Raw genomic sequence first — 16,345 nt, forward strand, 5'->3', positions numbered from 1 at the left:
AGGGGGCAGTCAGGATCGCCAGTCACATTGCAGCTTCTGATTGGTGGATGGAGCAAAATCACAAACATCCAATCAGGCTTCCGAGCATTTCTTAAAGCAATAATGTCTCGAGAAATTATTGCGTCAATTTCGCATTTATGGTTGTGCAGTCAAAAATACAAAAGTTTTCAAACTTTGTCTGGATTATATTTCTCTGCTAATTTCTCCTTTGACATGAGTATATAGCCCACATGATTAGGGTAAGGTGTCGAGAAAATCCTGAAATACACTTGTTTTAGTGTTTTATGGACGAGTGGGCTATCCATTGTAAGCTTGGTGTAGGAAACTGTAAACATCGTTTACATTGAACGGGGTTCAAATTTCACTACACCGAACTCAAGCAGGGAATCTCTCCCCCCCGCCCACATGGCAATTGAGATACAAGCTTAAATGTGCTGCTGAAAAACTAGAATCATACATATTAACTCCGGTTTAATCTTGTTGAGGGCAACACCACTTCATTCCAATGTAATCATAATATTAACGTCCATTGATAGAATCATAGAAGAGTGCAGCACAGCAGGAGGCCATTCAGCCCATCATGTCTGCACCGGCTCTTTCGAAGAGCAATCCAGTTAGTCTCACTCCCCCGCTCTCTCTCCATATAGCTGCAATTTTTTCTCCCTCAAGTGTTTATCCAGTTCCCCTTTGAAGGCTACTATTGAATCTGTATCCACCAGCCTATCAGGCAGTGCATTCCAAATCCTACCCAGTTGTTGCATATAAAAATATTTCCTCATGTCACCTCTGCTTCTTTTGCCAATTACTTTAAATCTGTGTCCTCTCGTTATCGACACTTCTGCCATTGGAAGCAGTTTCTCTTTATTTACTCTGTCTGAACTCTTCATGGTTTTAAACACTTCTATTTAATCTCCTTTTAGCCTTCTCTGCTCTAAGGAGAACAGCTCCAGCTCCTGTAGTCTATTAAAGTAAACGTATTCCCTTATCTTTAGAACCGTTCTAGTAAATCTCTTCTGTACGCTCTCCAAAGCCTTTACGTCCTTCCTAAAGAGTGGTGCCCAGAATTGGACACAATGGCCTGGAATTTGCTGTTAGGCTGATGGTGAGCCGGCAGCGTTTGGCTTAATTTTGCCTTAGAAACTGACCAGCACTTCAGAATTTGGCACATGCACAACTGCATCTGGAGATCCTGAAGTTGCGGTCTATCACTCACAGCTCCGAAACAGGCTGCGCTATGCTCCCTCCTCCTGCCACGGAACTGACAATCTGTGTAATCACCTAAATCAGGGAAACTGACGAGAACACAAAAGCAAACTACTGCGGATGCTGGAAATCTGAATTAAAAACAGAAAATGCTGGAAATACTCAGCACGTCAGGCAGCATCTGTGGAGAGAGAAACAGAGTTAACGTTTCAGGTCGATGACTCTTCGTCAGAACTGGAAAAAGCTGGAGATGGAACAGGTTTTTAAGCAAATGCAGGGGCCGGGAAAGGGGGGAGGGGAGGAAAGAGCAAAAGGGAAGGTCCATGATAGGATGGAAGGCAGGAGAGATTAAGAGAATAAAGGGATGATGGTGCAAGGCAAAAGGAGATGATAATGGGACAAGTTAAGAAAAAAAGATGGTTCTAGGTGAAGTGTGAATGGCACTGGCAGAATGAAAGACAGCTGCCATGTGAGAGAGAGAAAAACATGGAAAAAAAAGATCGGGGCAGAGGTTCTGGTCTAAAGTTGTTGAACTCGATGTTAAGTCCAGAAGCTGTAAAGGGCCTAATCGAAAGATCAGGTGCTGTTCCTCGAGCTTATGTTGAGCTTCATTGGAACAGTGAAAGAGGCCAAGGACAGTGAGTTCTGAGGAGGAGTGGAGCAGAGAATTAAAGTGATAGGCGACCGGAAGCTCCGGGTTGCCCTTACAGACTGAACAGAGGTATTCCGCAAAGTGGTCACCCAATCTGTGTGTGGTCCCTCCAATGTAGAGGAGACCGCATCGTGAGCAGCGAATACAGTATACTAAATTGCAAGAAGTACAAATAAATCACTGTTTCACCTGGAAGGAGTGTTTGGGGCCCTGGACAATGGGAAGGGAGGAGATAAAAGTGCAGGTGTTGCATCTCCTGCACCTGCATGGGAAGGTGCTGGGCGAAGGGGAAGGGGTGTTGGGGGTGATAGAGGAATGGACCAGGGTGTCATGGAGGGAGTGGTCCCTTCGGAATGCTGAAAGGGGTGGTGAGGGGAAGATCTGCTTGGTGGTGGGATCAAACTGGAGGTGGCAGATTGGTGGAGGATGATCCGTTGAATGTGGAGGCTGGTGGGGTGAAAGGTGAGGACAAGGGAAACCCTATCGTGGTTCCGGGAGGATGGGGAAGGGGTGAAAGCAGAAGTGTGGGAAATAGAATGGATACAGTCAAGGACTGTGTCAACCACAGTAGCGGGGAATCCTTGGTTGAGGAAAAAGGAAGATATGTCGGAAGCACTAGTCTGAAAGATGGCATCGTCAGAGCAGATGCGGCAGAGACAGAGAAACTGGGAGAATGGAATAGAGTCCTTACAGGAAGCGGGGTGGGCAGAAGTGTAGTCCAGGTAGCTGTGGGAATCAATGAGCTTGTAGTGAATGTTTGTCAATAGCCTATCCCCAGAGATGGAGACAGAAAAGTCGAGGAATGGAAGGGAAGAGTCGGAGATGGACCATGTGAAGGTGAGTGAAGGGTGGAACTTGGAAGCAAAGTGAATGAAATTTTCTTGTTCAGGGCGAGAGCAGGAAACAGCACCAATACAGTCATCAATGTACCGGAAAAAGAGGTGAGGGATGGGACCTGAGTAGGAATGGAACAAAGAATGTTCCAAATTATATCCCACGAAAAGGCAGGGATAGATAGGACCCATGCGGGTTCCCATAGCAACACTTTTAATTTGGAGGAAGTGAGTGGAGTCAAAGGAGTAGTTGTCCAATGTGAGAACAAGTTCAGCCAGGCGGAGGTGGGTGGTGGTGGATGGGGACTAGTTGGGCCTCTGTTCAAGGAAGAAGCGGAGCGCCCTCAGGCCATCCTGGTGGGGGATGGAGGTGTGGAGGGATTGAACGTCCATAGTAAAAAGGACATGATTGGGGCCAGGAAACTGGACACTTTAAACTGTTAAAGTGGCGGAGTGCATCAGAAGAGTCGCGGGTGTAGGTGGGAAGAGACTGGACAAGGGGAGAAACTATAGAGTCGAGATAGGAAGAGAAAAACTCCGTGGGGCAAGAACAGACTGAAACGATGGGTCTACCTGAGCAGTCCTGTTTGTAGAACTTGGGAAGGAGGTAGAAGTGGGCTGTGAGCAGTTGGGGAACTATGAGGTTGGCGGCCTTGGAGGGAAGATCTCCAGAGGAGATGGGGTCAGTGACGGTCTTGGAAACGGTGGCTTGATGTTCGGTAGTGGGGTTATGGTCCAGGCGGAGGTAGGAGGAGGTGTTGGAGAGTTGGCGTTCAGCCTCCGCTAGGTAGAGGTCGGTTTACCAAACAACAACAGCACCACCCTTGTCAGCAGGTTTAATGACAATGTTGGGGTTGGATCTGAGAGAATGGAATGCTGCAAGTTCAGAGGGAGGTAGGTTGGAGTGAGTGAGGGGAGCAGAGAAATTGAGATGGCCGATGTCACGCCGGCAGTTTGCAATGAAAAGATCTAGAGAGGTTAAGAGGCCAGATGGAGGGGTCCAGGTAGAACGAGAATTCTGAAAACGGGAGAAAGGGTCAGCTGTGTGGGGGGAAGACTCCTGGCCAAAGAAGTGGGCATGGAGACAAAGGTGGCGGAAAAAGACCTCAGCATCGTGCCGAGCTCGAAATTCATTGAAATGCGGGCGTAAGGGAATGAAGCTCAGGCCTTTGCTGACGAGAACTGCGGATCTTCCAGTAAGTATGCTGTTAAAATCCCCACTAAAAGTTAGACCCACATCGATTAGGTATACCTGGGTTTTAACAGCGTTATTACTGCTAAACAAATGATGAAGGCCTGAAAAACTAATTTTATTTTTGTGCAGTGCAAAATTTGTCCATTTTAATAAAAACTAATTTTATCAGAAACTTAAAATTTTATTGTCCATCTTTATTTCGGGTTTGCCTTTTCCCTATGTAAGAGCTCCAAACTTTGTTTTGCTCTCTAACATTTTTAAACAGTTAGAATTTCGGAGTTTACTCACTTCCTTGTTCGCTGTCTGTGAGACTTCTGCGTTTTGATTGGTTGCTTAGACAGCTTGTTGATGACACACCAGTTTGCACGAGGGGATCTCGAATATGCTTCTTTGTTTTGAATTGAATGTCGGAAAACACGAAGTTCTGGACACACGGTTCACGAGAACCTTGTGTGACGTGTCCTTTGGCATCAACGCTGAACGTCTTTGCTTCACCGCTGACCGCAAATTCTAGACCAATATTCCCGCTGGGCCCGAACTACTGTCTTATATAGGTGTAGCATAACTTCCTGTCCTTTGTACTCTATGCCTATAATTATAAAGCCTCGGATCCCATATGTTTTATGAACTGATTTTTAACCTGTCCTGCCACCTTCAAAGATTCTTGCGCAAACACCCACAGGTCTTTCTCTTCTTTCACCCATTTAAAAATTGTACCATTTAGTATGTATGATCTCGCCTCATTCTTTCTACCAAAATGTATCAACTCACACTACTCGGCATTAAATGTAATCTGCCATGTGTCCGCCCATTGCACCAACCTGTCGACGTCTTCTTGCAGTCTATTACTGTCTTCCTCACTGTTCACTACACTTCCAAGCTTCCTGTCATCTGCAAATTTCGAAATTGTGCCCTGTACCCTCAAGTCCATGTCATTAATGCATATTAAAAACTGTAGTGGTCCTAGTACCGAACCTTGAGGTACGCCAGGTATACCTCCCTCTAGTCTGAAAAGCAATCGTTCACCACAACTCACACAATACAAATACAAAGTACTGCGGATGCTGGAAATCTGAAATAACATTAGAAAATGCTGGAAACACTCAACAGGTCAGGCAGCATCGAGGAGAGAGAAACAGAGTCAACATTTCGGCTGAACCCTTCGTCAGAACCCTTCTGTGCTGCCTGACCTGCTGAGTGTTTCCAGCAGCTTCTGTTGTTAATTCACCACAGCTCTCCGTTTTCTATCGCTTAATCAATTTTGTATCCATCCTGCTATTGCCCCTTTTATCCCATGGGCTTCAATATGCTACTTTATTAAACGCCTTTTGAACGTCCATATACACAATATCAACTGCACTGCCCTTATCCACCCTCTCTGCTACCTCACCAAAAATCTCAATCAAGTTCTTCAAACACGATTTGCCCTTAACACATTTGTGCTGGCTCTCCTTTACTGGTCCATGCTTGTCCCAGTGACTATTAATTATCTCCCGGATATTGTTTCTAAAAGGTTCCCAACAATGACGTTAAACTGACTGGCCTGTAATTGCTCGGTTTATCCTTCTCCACTTTTTTGAACAAGAGTCTAACATTTGCAATCCTACTGTCCTTTGGCACCACGCAGGTATCTCAGGTGAGTTGTAAGATTGTGGCCAGCACCTCCATAATTTCTGCCCTTAATTCCCTCAACAATTCAGGATTTATCTAATCTGGACTGGGTGACTTATCCACCTTAATTACCACTAGCCTTTCGAGTACCTCCGTTTTATCTCAGCCAGTATCCCAACAGCCTCCTCGTTAACCATAGCTTTGGCAAAGTCCTCTTCCTTGGTAAATATGGAATGCAACGTACTCATTTAGTACCTCAGCCATGCCTTCTGCCTCCAGCAATAGTTCTCCATTTTTGTCCCTTATCGGTCCCACTGCTCCTCTGACAACTCTTTTACTCTTAATATGCCTATAGAAGACCTTTGGATTCCCTTTTATGTTAGCCTTCAATCTATTCTCGTATTGTCTCTTTGCCCCTCTTATTTAATTTTTCACTTCTCCTCTGTACTTTGCCTATTCAGCCTGATTCTCCCTTGAATTATCAAGCTGGCATCTGTCATATGCAGCCTTTTTCTGCACCCTACTCTCCAACTCCTGAGTCCTCCAGGGAGCTCTGGCTTTGGTTGCCCTCCCTTCCCCCTTGTAGGTATGTACCTAGACTGTACCTGATCCACCTCCTCTTTAAAGGCTGCCTATTGCTCTATTAATTTTCTGCCTGCCAGTCTTTGACTCCAATTTACCCGGGCCAGATCTCTCCTCAATTTGTTGAAATTAGCCCTCTTCCAGTTAAGAATTTGTATTCTAGATTGCTCCTTGTTCGTCTCCATAACTAACCTAAAGCTTATGATACTATGGGACAAAAATTGCAGTCAGTGGCATACCTCCGCAGTACATCACCATCCTGCGAAAAGAATATGCACCTACCTCATGGCGGCCCACCTGCAAAAACCTGTTGTCTGACACAGAGAGTAGGAGGGCAGTGCAATGACCTAAGGATCTCAGGGATGCAGCCTAGGAGGTGTAGCTGGGACCACGTAGGCCCAGTCCTCCAATCAAAAACAGAATTAGATTTTACATCGTTTCAAAAGGGAATTCTGGAATCAGATTTAATGGAATCCTCTAATCAGCTTTAATTACAATTTACATGATTGGAATGTAATTCCTAATTAACTTAATTCCACCAACTTCACAAAAAATGTAATTTTGCTGATAATAATTATCGAAATCATTAAAACTCTAATATTTGTAGAAAGAAAAAACTCATTTGATACAGTTAAACAGTATGATTTCCGAGATGAAAATGTTTAAAACATGCCTGAGGTATTCGCTTACACTGATGCAAACAGGCCCTGTACCTGTTTGCATCAACCGTAACACTTCCATACCTAATTGCTGGGCAGTTGCTGGGCAAATAGCCTAACTCTGCACCAGCAATTGGTTTTTCTTGGGCTGCGTAAATGGCCTGTCAATGCATACATGCAGAAATCCTGAACTTCGGGTGGATTTCAAAGATGGAATGATGGCGTACTCTGAGAGGACACTGCCATGCCCCCCCCCACCAAAATCCGGACCTATGATCACTAATCCCAAGATGCTCTGCAAATGTGGCATTCTCCACTTGACCCACTTCATTCCCCAGTTCTTGATCCAGCAAAGCCTCCTTCCTTGTTGAGCAAGTACAAGATACTGATCAACAACATTCTCCTGAACACACTTCAGAAATTCCTCCTTCTCTGCGTTTGGAACAGTATTAGTATTTTTGATATAATTATAATGTTCAAGAAATTGTATTGTTATGACGATCCCTTTACCAACTAAGAATAACGAGGTGGAACAGCACTGGTATGGAACGAGCACAACTAATTATTACGTGACCTTTATAATACACTGTAGAAGCAAATGTGCGACTTCGCCTTATGATGTATTGATGCCATATTTTATACAAATAATTCATACCATACGAAGCTTTTGCATTTTTGGAGGATGTATGGTATTCAGTTGAATCGTTAAGCAATGCTTGAAGCCACCTGGGGTGCTACAGCACAACAAAGGGGTAGCTCTCGAAAGAATTTTGTGAATTAAAACAACAAAAATGTTAAGAATTCTGACTTTTAGGTATATCTCCCATATTCCAATTTTCACGTATTGTTATCCAAAGAGAACTCAGAAAGATTATTTTTAGAATCGCCTCACCTCGCTATTTACAGCGTTCGTATAATCTGAAGAACGTGCCGAGAGCAGGTTTGCCCCTTTCCCGATAGACTCACCGCTGGCATTATTCTTGCGTTCAGATGAGCTGCACATGTTGGGAAACCTGAAGTCTCTCTTGGTCGAATCTGAAGTGGAGTACGTGTCATAGCGGAATCTTTGGGAAAGAGGATCGCCCCCAAATACTTCAACATAGTTCGGAGCTATTTGAAGATTTCTGCTGGAATTTTGAATTCCATTCAAAGAACTCCTTGATTCAAAGCAACAACACGTGTCCAACGAATAGCCGGGTCCAAAGAAACCATTTCTGTGTTTGTAGAACTTAACAGCGAGAATAATTAAAACCACAAGAAATATAGAGGAGATTACCCCTAAAGATATGACTATGTACAGGCTTGTATCGGAAGCGAGCAGGGGTTTTTCGGCCTGATCACTAACATCAGAGAGTATTTCTGTATCACCGTCTACTACTGATAAGGCAATAGTCAAGGTAGCTGAGAGCTGTGGTGTCCCATTGTCTTTTACCCCTATGACTAATCTTTGATTACTGAGATCCTTGTCCACAATGCTACGGATTGTCCAGATTTCCCCTGTGTCGGATGAAATAGTAAAATATCCAGGGTCAGTAGCCTGGAGAATCTGGTAAGAGAGGCGAGCATTCTGGCCAGAGTCTGCATCAATCGCAGACACCTTGGCAACTAGATAGCCTGGTTCTGCAAAGCGGAAAACTGTCTCTGTTGCTGTCAGTCCATATTCAGGTAATGGATGCACAATCACTGGGGCATTGTCATTCTGATCAAGGATAACCACATCCACCGAAATATTATTGGTGAGCGGTGGGACTCCAGAGTCCTGGACCTGAACTTGGATCTGAAATTGTTTCAAGTGCTTGTAGTCAAAGGATCTCTGAGAACATATGACACCACTCTCTGAATTAATATGGGCGTAAGTAGACACGGACTCTCCCAGTACCTGGTTCTCTCGGATAGAGTGTGTCAGTCGAGCGTTCTCATTTAAATCAGGATCAGAAGCAGTTACTGAGAATATAGAAGCTCCAATAACGTTGTTCTCCATCACGTACGCTGTATATGAAGATTGGGCAAACTTGGGTGCATTGTCGTTTATATCCGAAAGCTCCACCAGAATGGTTTTGCTGGATGTGATAGGTGGAGTTCCCGAGTCACTGCAAGTGATAGTAACCTCGTATTTGGAGGTACTTTCGCGATCAAGCAGTTGCTCGGTGAGTAACCGCCAGTACTTCTTTGAAGATGAATCCAGCTTGAAGGGAAGGCTATTTGCGAGTTGGCATTGCACTTGTCCGTTTTCTCCAGAATCTTTGTCTGTTACGCTGACTAGAGCCACTACTGTCCCAGGCGAAGCGTCTTCACCAACCGGACTGAATAAAGTAGTCAGTGTCACCTCAGGTGGGTGATTATTCACGTCAACAATATTCAATAACACATCGCAGTATATAGGCACCGCATTAGGACCCTGGTCTTTTGCTTGTATATTAAACTCAAACTCGCTGTTTTCTCCATAGTCTAAATTCCCTTTAACTCTGATTTCACCAGTTTTGGAATTGATGCTAAACAGTTCACGGACTCTAACCGAAGTATGGCTGCTGAAAGAGTACATTATTTCTGCATTGGCGCCATCATCCAAGTCTGTGGCATTTAGGTTGATTACGAGGGTCCCTTTCGGTACATTTTCCAACAAGTTAACCCTATAAACTGACTGCGGGAAAACAGGTAGGTTGTCGTTTGCATCCTCTACGAGTACCAATATTTCAGCAGTGCCAGACCTATCAGGGACTCCGCCATCCTTGGCAATTAGCTCTAATCTGTGGTTCGATTGCTTTTCTCTGTCCAGTGGCCTTTCCAACACAAGCACTGGCAATTTTCCATCTCCACTGCGCGACTGAACATTTAGGGTGAAAAAATCGTTTTCGACCAGCCGGTAGGTTTGTACGGAGTTGGTTCCAACGTCCGGATCGTGCGCGCACTCGAGAGGGAAGCGCGCTCGCGCCGCTGCAAGCTCAGAGATTTCAAGGCGGAACTGGCCCTTTGGAAAACTGGGAGCGTTGTCATTTACATCGAGAATCTCCACTTCGATATCGTGTAGAGCGACAGGATTTTCGAGTACTGTCTCGACAGACAACATGCACGCGAGGCTTAACCCACAAAGTTGTTCCCTATCAACTCTTTCTTTTAGAACTAGTATCCCATTGTTTAAATTAACGTCTAGATACCGCTTCCTGGAGCCGTCCACGATCCGAAAACGCCGAGCTGAGAGCTGTTTCACATCTAACCCCAAATCGGCTGCGATATTCCCAACAAAGGCACCCACTTGTAATTCTTCAGGAATCGAATATCGAGTCTGTCCATAAACTAGATCCCAGGATAGGAGCATAAAGCACAGCATTTGCCATCTTAACAACCAGTATATTGTGTAATATTGCATTTCCAACAGAAAACATTCGAAACAATTTAGCACGACACAGAGCCGTTCGACAATCTTTCGAATGGAGTTAATAAATGTACGATTTTTTAACCAAATAAAAGAGGTCCATGGTTCAAAATACCTGTCTGCTTTAAAACGTGATGAGAGTGCTTAAAGAAAATCTCCATATTTCGATTAAATTTCCAAATAGGTGCTTTTAGATGACGTTAAGAATCCGTAGACAGCTCGCTATCCAGCTCGCAATGCTTCTGATTGTCTGTAATGGTGGCGGGGAAGGAAAGGGGGAAGTGAGGATCGCCAGGCACGATTCAGCTTTCATTGGTGCTGCAATTCAACCAATTACGCTGCGGAACATTTCTTAAAGCTGTAATGCCTCCGTTCCTCTATGCGTAAAAGTGGCAATTATAGTTGTGCAATGCTAAATATAAGTAACCATGTGTTTTACTGTTTTGAAGCCTTTCTTTCCTTTTCTGCACTGTTCTTCAAATAAAACAGCTTTGCACTCGATGCAGCAGCTAACTAGAAACCACGTAATATAAAGTCCGTGGATGCCGTGTTGCTGAGTCATTGTGACTGAGCCACACCCCCTCAGCTTCTTTTTCATTTCTGTATTAAATGCGTTTAGTTCACTTGAAATTCATGTAAGTCACTTTCCAAAATGTTATTGATAATTTTCCTTAAAACACATTGTAGAATGAATATACATTGATAATAATAGTAGTTATTATTTCGGGGAGAAATATTTTGTGACATGTGATTTTTATCTATTTTCCCAATTCACCTGCCAATCCAGCATTATTGTGTACATCGAGCTGAAGTAACATCAGTAAGGAAGTTCCGCCTGGACATATATTTAGATCATCAACAGGTGAAAACTCATAGAAAGAGAGAAGGCCTTGCGGCCCACAAATCCCATCCCTTTAACAAACTACGAAATTTCCAACCGTGGATTCGATCTCACCCATTTGAGCTACGGATAGAAAATGTCGTATACTGAATAAAGTCGGCATCAATTCCAAAATCAATCGAAGAAATTTGCAGAATATTCATGCCTACCATTATCTCCAGTATGGAGCTTCAGGATGAATAAGAACGCTGAGCAGGATTCCACTAATTTTTATACCCAGGTGTTCAACTATTGTTCACTATTGAACGCCAACATAGAAGCATAGGTTTTCCCGTTCCTCCCACGATCGGTGGATTTGGCGTGGGCAGAGGAAATGCTTCAAGGACACCCTCAAAGCCTCCTTGAAAAAGTGCAACATCCCCACCGACACCTGGGAATCCCTGGCCCAAGACCGCACAAAGTGGAGGAGAAGCATCCGGGAAGGCGCCGAACACCTCGAGTCTCTTCGCCGGGAGCAAGTGGAAGCCAAGCGCAGGCAGTGCAAGGAGCGCACATCAAGCCAAGCATCCCACCCAATTGCCCCTTCAACCACCGTCTGCCCCACCTGTGACAGAGACTGTCAGTCCCGCATTAGACTCATGTCACCTGCGAACTCATTTTTAGTGTGGAAGCAAGTCATCCTCGGTTCCGAGGGACTGCCTAAGAAGAAGAAGATATTCCAGGATCAAAGCTCACCGAGGTAAACTGTACCAAAATAGACAGGCAGACGAACGGTAAATACATATAGATGAGGGAACTACCACAAGGGAGCAGTAGAACCAGAGGACACGGACTGTGCTTGAATGGGGGGTAAATTAAAACCTAACCTGCCGAAGCAATATTTCAGTGAACGAGCCGTCAGTCTATGGAACAGGCTCCCTAGGGAGATGGTGAAAGCAGTTAGTATTAATTAATTCAAATGGTAATTCGATTTTCTTTTAGAAAGTAACGTTTTGGGATAGTGTATATGAATACTTTGAGACATGACATGTGGTAAGTGTAGTGTGCTCGGGAGGGAAACGATGACTTTGGAACTGCAGTTCCAAAAGCTCTCCACCGCTGGGGGTTTCCTTGTGCAATATCATTGTATCACGGGACTACCGTAGAAGGCGAGATAGAAGGACCTTGGTCTCTTCTCGTCTAGAATGCCTATATTTCTATGTTCCCTAATGGTCTCCTCTGTGTTTTCTGCCACTTGCACTTTTCCCAGTACTGGACACATGAGCCAGGTGTTAGGCCCTTGCATCCAGCCTTCAAAAGTTGGTGGAAGTGGTCCAAGGGCGAAAAATGAAGAGGGAACTGTTAAAGCACTCTCAGATAGTTACGGCTCCCTCGAAAGTTCAGCGAGTCCGCCTCCTACATGTAAAAGGCCCCAGAACCAAACAAAGCGCTAGGGTCACGGGGACATCTCTGGATTGGATCGAATTCACGCACTGCCAATACTGCGCTCCAATCAGAGGCATGAGGAAAGGGGATGGGCTATCTCGGCCACAGTTTCTACTGGTTGAGTTGATGCCTTCGCCGACAAATGGCATTGCATGGCACGTTTGTTTTGATTTCTCTTTTCATAATTTTAGTATTATTTTGTTGTTTCTTGTTAGTTTTCTTTTGTTTAAACTAGCTTGAGTGGGTTATGTCTGCCTGGAAGTTTGAACTGTTTGTCCATATATCACACTCTAGGGGTCAGCGTTGGTTCAATAATGGAACTCTCACCTCAGAGTCTGAAGTTTTTGGGTTTAAGCCCCACCACCCAGATTTAGAATCATAGAATTCTGGATTGATACAACACGGAAGGAGGCCAGTCAGCCTATGGTGTCTGTGCCTAACCTTGGCTGGCCCTTCAGTGCAGCACTTATGGTGTGCTACACTATGGGAAGTGCCCTTTTTCGGTTGAGACATTAAACCGAGGCCCTGCCTGACTTTTCAGGTGAATATAAAGATCCCAGGGCACTATTCAAAGCAGAACAGAGATGTTGTCTCGGCCAACATTTATGCACCAAACAACATCACAAAAACAGGTTGTCTGATCATTTATCTCACTGCTGTTGCTGGGATTATGCTTTGCACAAATTGGCTGCTATCTTTTCCTACATTACACGAGTTCCCATACTTCAGTGGCTGGGAAGTGCGTTGGAACGTTCTTAGTTTCGTGAAATACGCTATATAAATGCAAGCTCTTCCTTTAGTTCACATGCAGATGACCCAGAAACACAGAAGTGCCGAGTGTACCTGCTTGTTGGTTATTTTCCTATAGCTGATGGGCACCGAATGCAGCCTTTGTATTGACTTCTTCTGACTATACCTTTTAAATTGATTTAGTACTTTTGTTATTAATTTACTTTTGAAAAACTCACTTTGTGTGGGGCACCTCTCCTTGAAATTATGGTAGCATCTCCCAGTTTAAAGGAAGACACTCCCTACAGCGTTTCCTACGTTATGACAGTGACTACGCTTCAGAGGTGCTGTAAGTGCTGTAAGAAGTGCTGGGAAGTCCTGACGTCGTAATAGGCGCTAAATAAATGCAAGTCTTTCTTTTATTTCTTTATCATATGCATCTATATTGAAATTCCCACTATGCACATTGCGTCCAATACGACAATACTTCTGCCTCAGTGGAATTTGTCTTAGTACAATCTCACCATCCTATCACCCTGTCTCAAAATAGAACTCTTTCCATCTTGTACAGTGTCTAAGCTGAGAAGATGAGAATTCTTCGTGATGGTTCTACTATTGATACGACTGATTCCCATCCAGAGATCCCACAGTGTGAAAGATTGTTGGGCAATACTGCCTGCTCATGTTTCTTACTTTACCACACCTCTGGTTAACCTTTGAATACCAAAGCAGTATCCAACAGCTCACTAGCTCTGGTAACTGGTGGAAATGAATGGAAGACTTTTTTTAATTTAATGGATTCATTGTTAAGGTTTAATCATTCCTTGTTTTTTCAATTTTAATATGAGTTTTGTAGGGCCAAGTCCAGTTTTGAGTAATAGTGGTTTCTTTCTGCACTTGCTACTATTTACCTGTGAGTTTGAGCTTCTAAAACTCAGGGTCCACAAGCCATGCAAAACAATGGTATTTCATTGTACACCCAGCTTTAGAGACAGCAGAACGGACATCTCCTGATTGGTCTGGCCCTGGCAAGCCTACATCCACCAGCAATGGGAAAGGTTCCACTGGCTGCTTTCATAGGTTTTAAGTTCTAGCTCACCACAGCTTGAACTTTAGGGACTAGCTCACAGTGCCTACTGAGTCACTGAGATACCTATCATGACCAGTGGGCAGCGTATGGTATTTTGTACATTTACCCACGGTTTTACATTTTTAATTAATTTTTTGTCACTTTTGTTTTGTTAATAATAGATTGGGCGGAGCGACTCCTAACTGAATTACAAGTGGATTCTTCCCTCTAAGGGGAAACATGTTAAAACTATCTCTGTGGGATTCACTACATCCATGTCCACAATTCACAAGCCTATTTTGATAAATAACCTTTTCATTGTGTGTACAATTTTGTTATTTTCTACTTTAATATGAATTACTTTTTCTAATTCTTCACCCAACGGCTAATTGTAAAAAATCTTTCTGAAATCTAAGAATGCATGCAACAAAATACTATCTACTGTACTCGTGCCAGAGAACCTGAAGAATGTATCATATGATGGACTCCACCCACCATTTAATCTCCTGTGGGAATTCCTTGCAGTGAATTCCACGCTTATCAACCCGAGCTACCAAGTATGCATCCGTATAGACATGTCCATTATTCAGTTCTGGTCTATTGTCTCCACAGACAACATAACACATGCCACAACGGCATCGTCCCCTATTCAGCATTTTTTTCATTTCAGGCTATCAAGATAAAAAATCACGGGATAGGGGGTAATATACTGGTATGGGTGGAAGATTGGCTATCTAACAGAAAACAAAGAGTTGGGATAAATGGTTCGTTCTCGGGCTGGCAATCAGTAAGTAATGGTGTTCCGCAGGGGTCAGTGCTGGGACCCCAACTCTTTACAATCTATATTAATGATTTGGAGGAAGGGACCGAGTGCAACATATCCAAGTTTGCTGACGATACAAAGATGGGAGGGAAAGCAGTGAGTGAGGAGGACATAAAAAACCTACAAAAGGACATAGACAGGCTAAGTGAGTGGGCAGAGATTTGGCAGATGGAATATAATATTGGAAAGTGTGAGGTTATGCACTTTGGCAGAAAAAATCAAAGAGCAAGTTGTTATCTAAATGGAGAGAAACTGCAAAGTGCTACAATACAAAGGGATCTGGGGGTCCTGGTGCATGAAACACAAAAAGTTAGTATGCAGGTGCAGCAGGTGATCAGGAAGGCCAATGGAATCTTGGCTTTTATTGCAAGGGGGATGGAGTATAAAAACAGGGAAGTCTTGCTGCAGTTATACAGGGTATTGGTGAGGCCACACCTGGAATACTGCGTGCAGTTTTGGTTTCCATATTTAAGAAAAGATATACTTGCTCTCGAGGCGGTTCAGAGAAGGTTCACTCAGTTGATTCCGGAGATGAGGGGGTTGACGTATGAGGAAAGTTTGAGTAGGTTGGGCCTCTACTCATTGGAGTTCAGAAGAATGAGAGGCGATCTTATCGAAACATATAAGATTGTGAGGGGGATTGATTGGGTGGATGCGGTGAGGATGTTTCCACAGATGGGTGAGACTAGAACTAGGGGGCATAATCTTAGAATAAGGGGCTGCCCTTTCAAAACTGAGATGAGGGGAAACTTCTTTACTCAGAGGGTAGTAAATCTATGGAATTTGCTACCCCAGAGAGCTGTGGAAGCTGCAACATTAAATAGATTTAAAACGGAGATAGACAGTTTCCTAGCAGATAAGGGAATTAATGGTTACGGGGAGAGGGCAGGGAAGTGGACGTGAGTCTAGGTTCGGATCACCCATGATCCTATTGAATGGCGGAGCAGGCCCGAGGGGCCGTATGGCCTACTCCTGCTCCTACTTCTTATGTTCTTATGTTCTTATGTTAGGCTATACGTACTGCAGTAAACCTCCAAATGTGTTACTAGCCTGTTAGATACCCAATTCCTTTTTGAAGGGCTTAATTAATTCAACCTTCAGTGCGTTTGCTCAGAATCTGTTCAAGGTGTTCATTATTCTTACAGAAAAGCAAAATACTGTGGATGCTGGAAATCTGTAATAAAATCAGAAAATAGTGGAAATACTCAGCAGGTCAGTCAGCATCTGTGGAGAGAGAAACAGAGTTAACATGACGGAGGTTCATCGACCTGAAACGTTAACTCTGTTTCTCTCTCTCCACAGATGCTGCCTGACCTGCTGAGTATTTACAGCATTTTCTGTTCTAATTTC

The 16,345-nt window shown here is 43.9% G+C and overlaps 1 pseudogene; it reads right to left on the reverse strand.

Annotated features, from left to right (window-relative positions):
* Window positions 1-7,291: 7,291 nt before the first annotated feature.
* On the reverse strand, window positions 7,292-10,307 carry LOC147114279 (protocadherin gamma-C5 pseudogene; annotated as a pseudogene).
* Between the last annotated feature and the right edge of the window lie 6,038 nt (window positions 10,308-16,345).

This window comes from Somniosus microcephalus, chromosome 8 (assembly GCF_052327205.1).
Source record: "Somniosus microcephalus isolate GS21.2 chromosome 8, FLI_Smic_1.0, whole genome shotgun sequence".
NCBI lineage: Eukaryota > Metazoa > Chordata > Chondrichthyes > Squaliformes > Somniosidae > Somniosus > Somniosus microcephalus.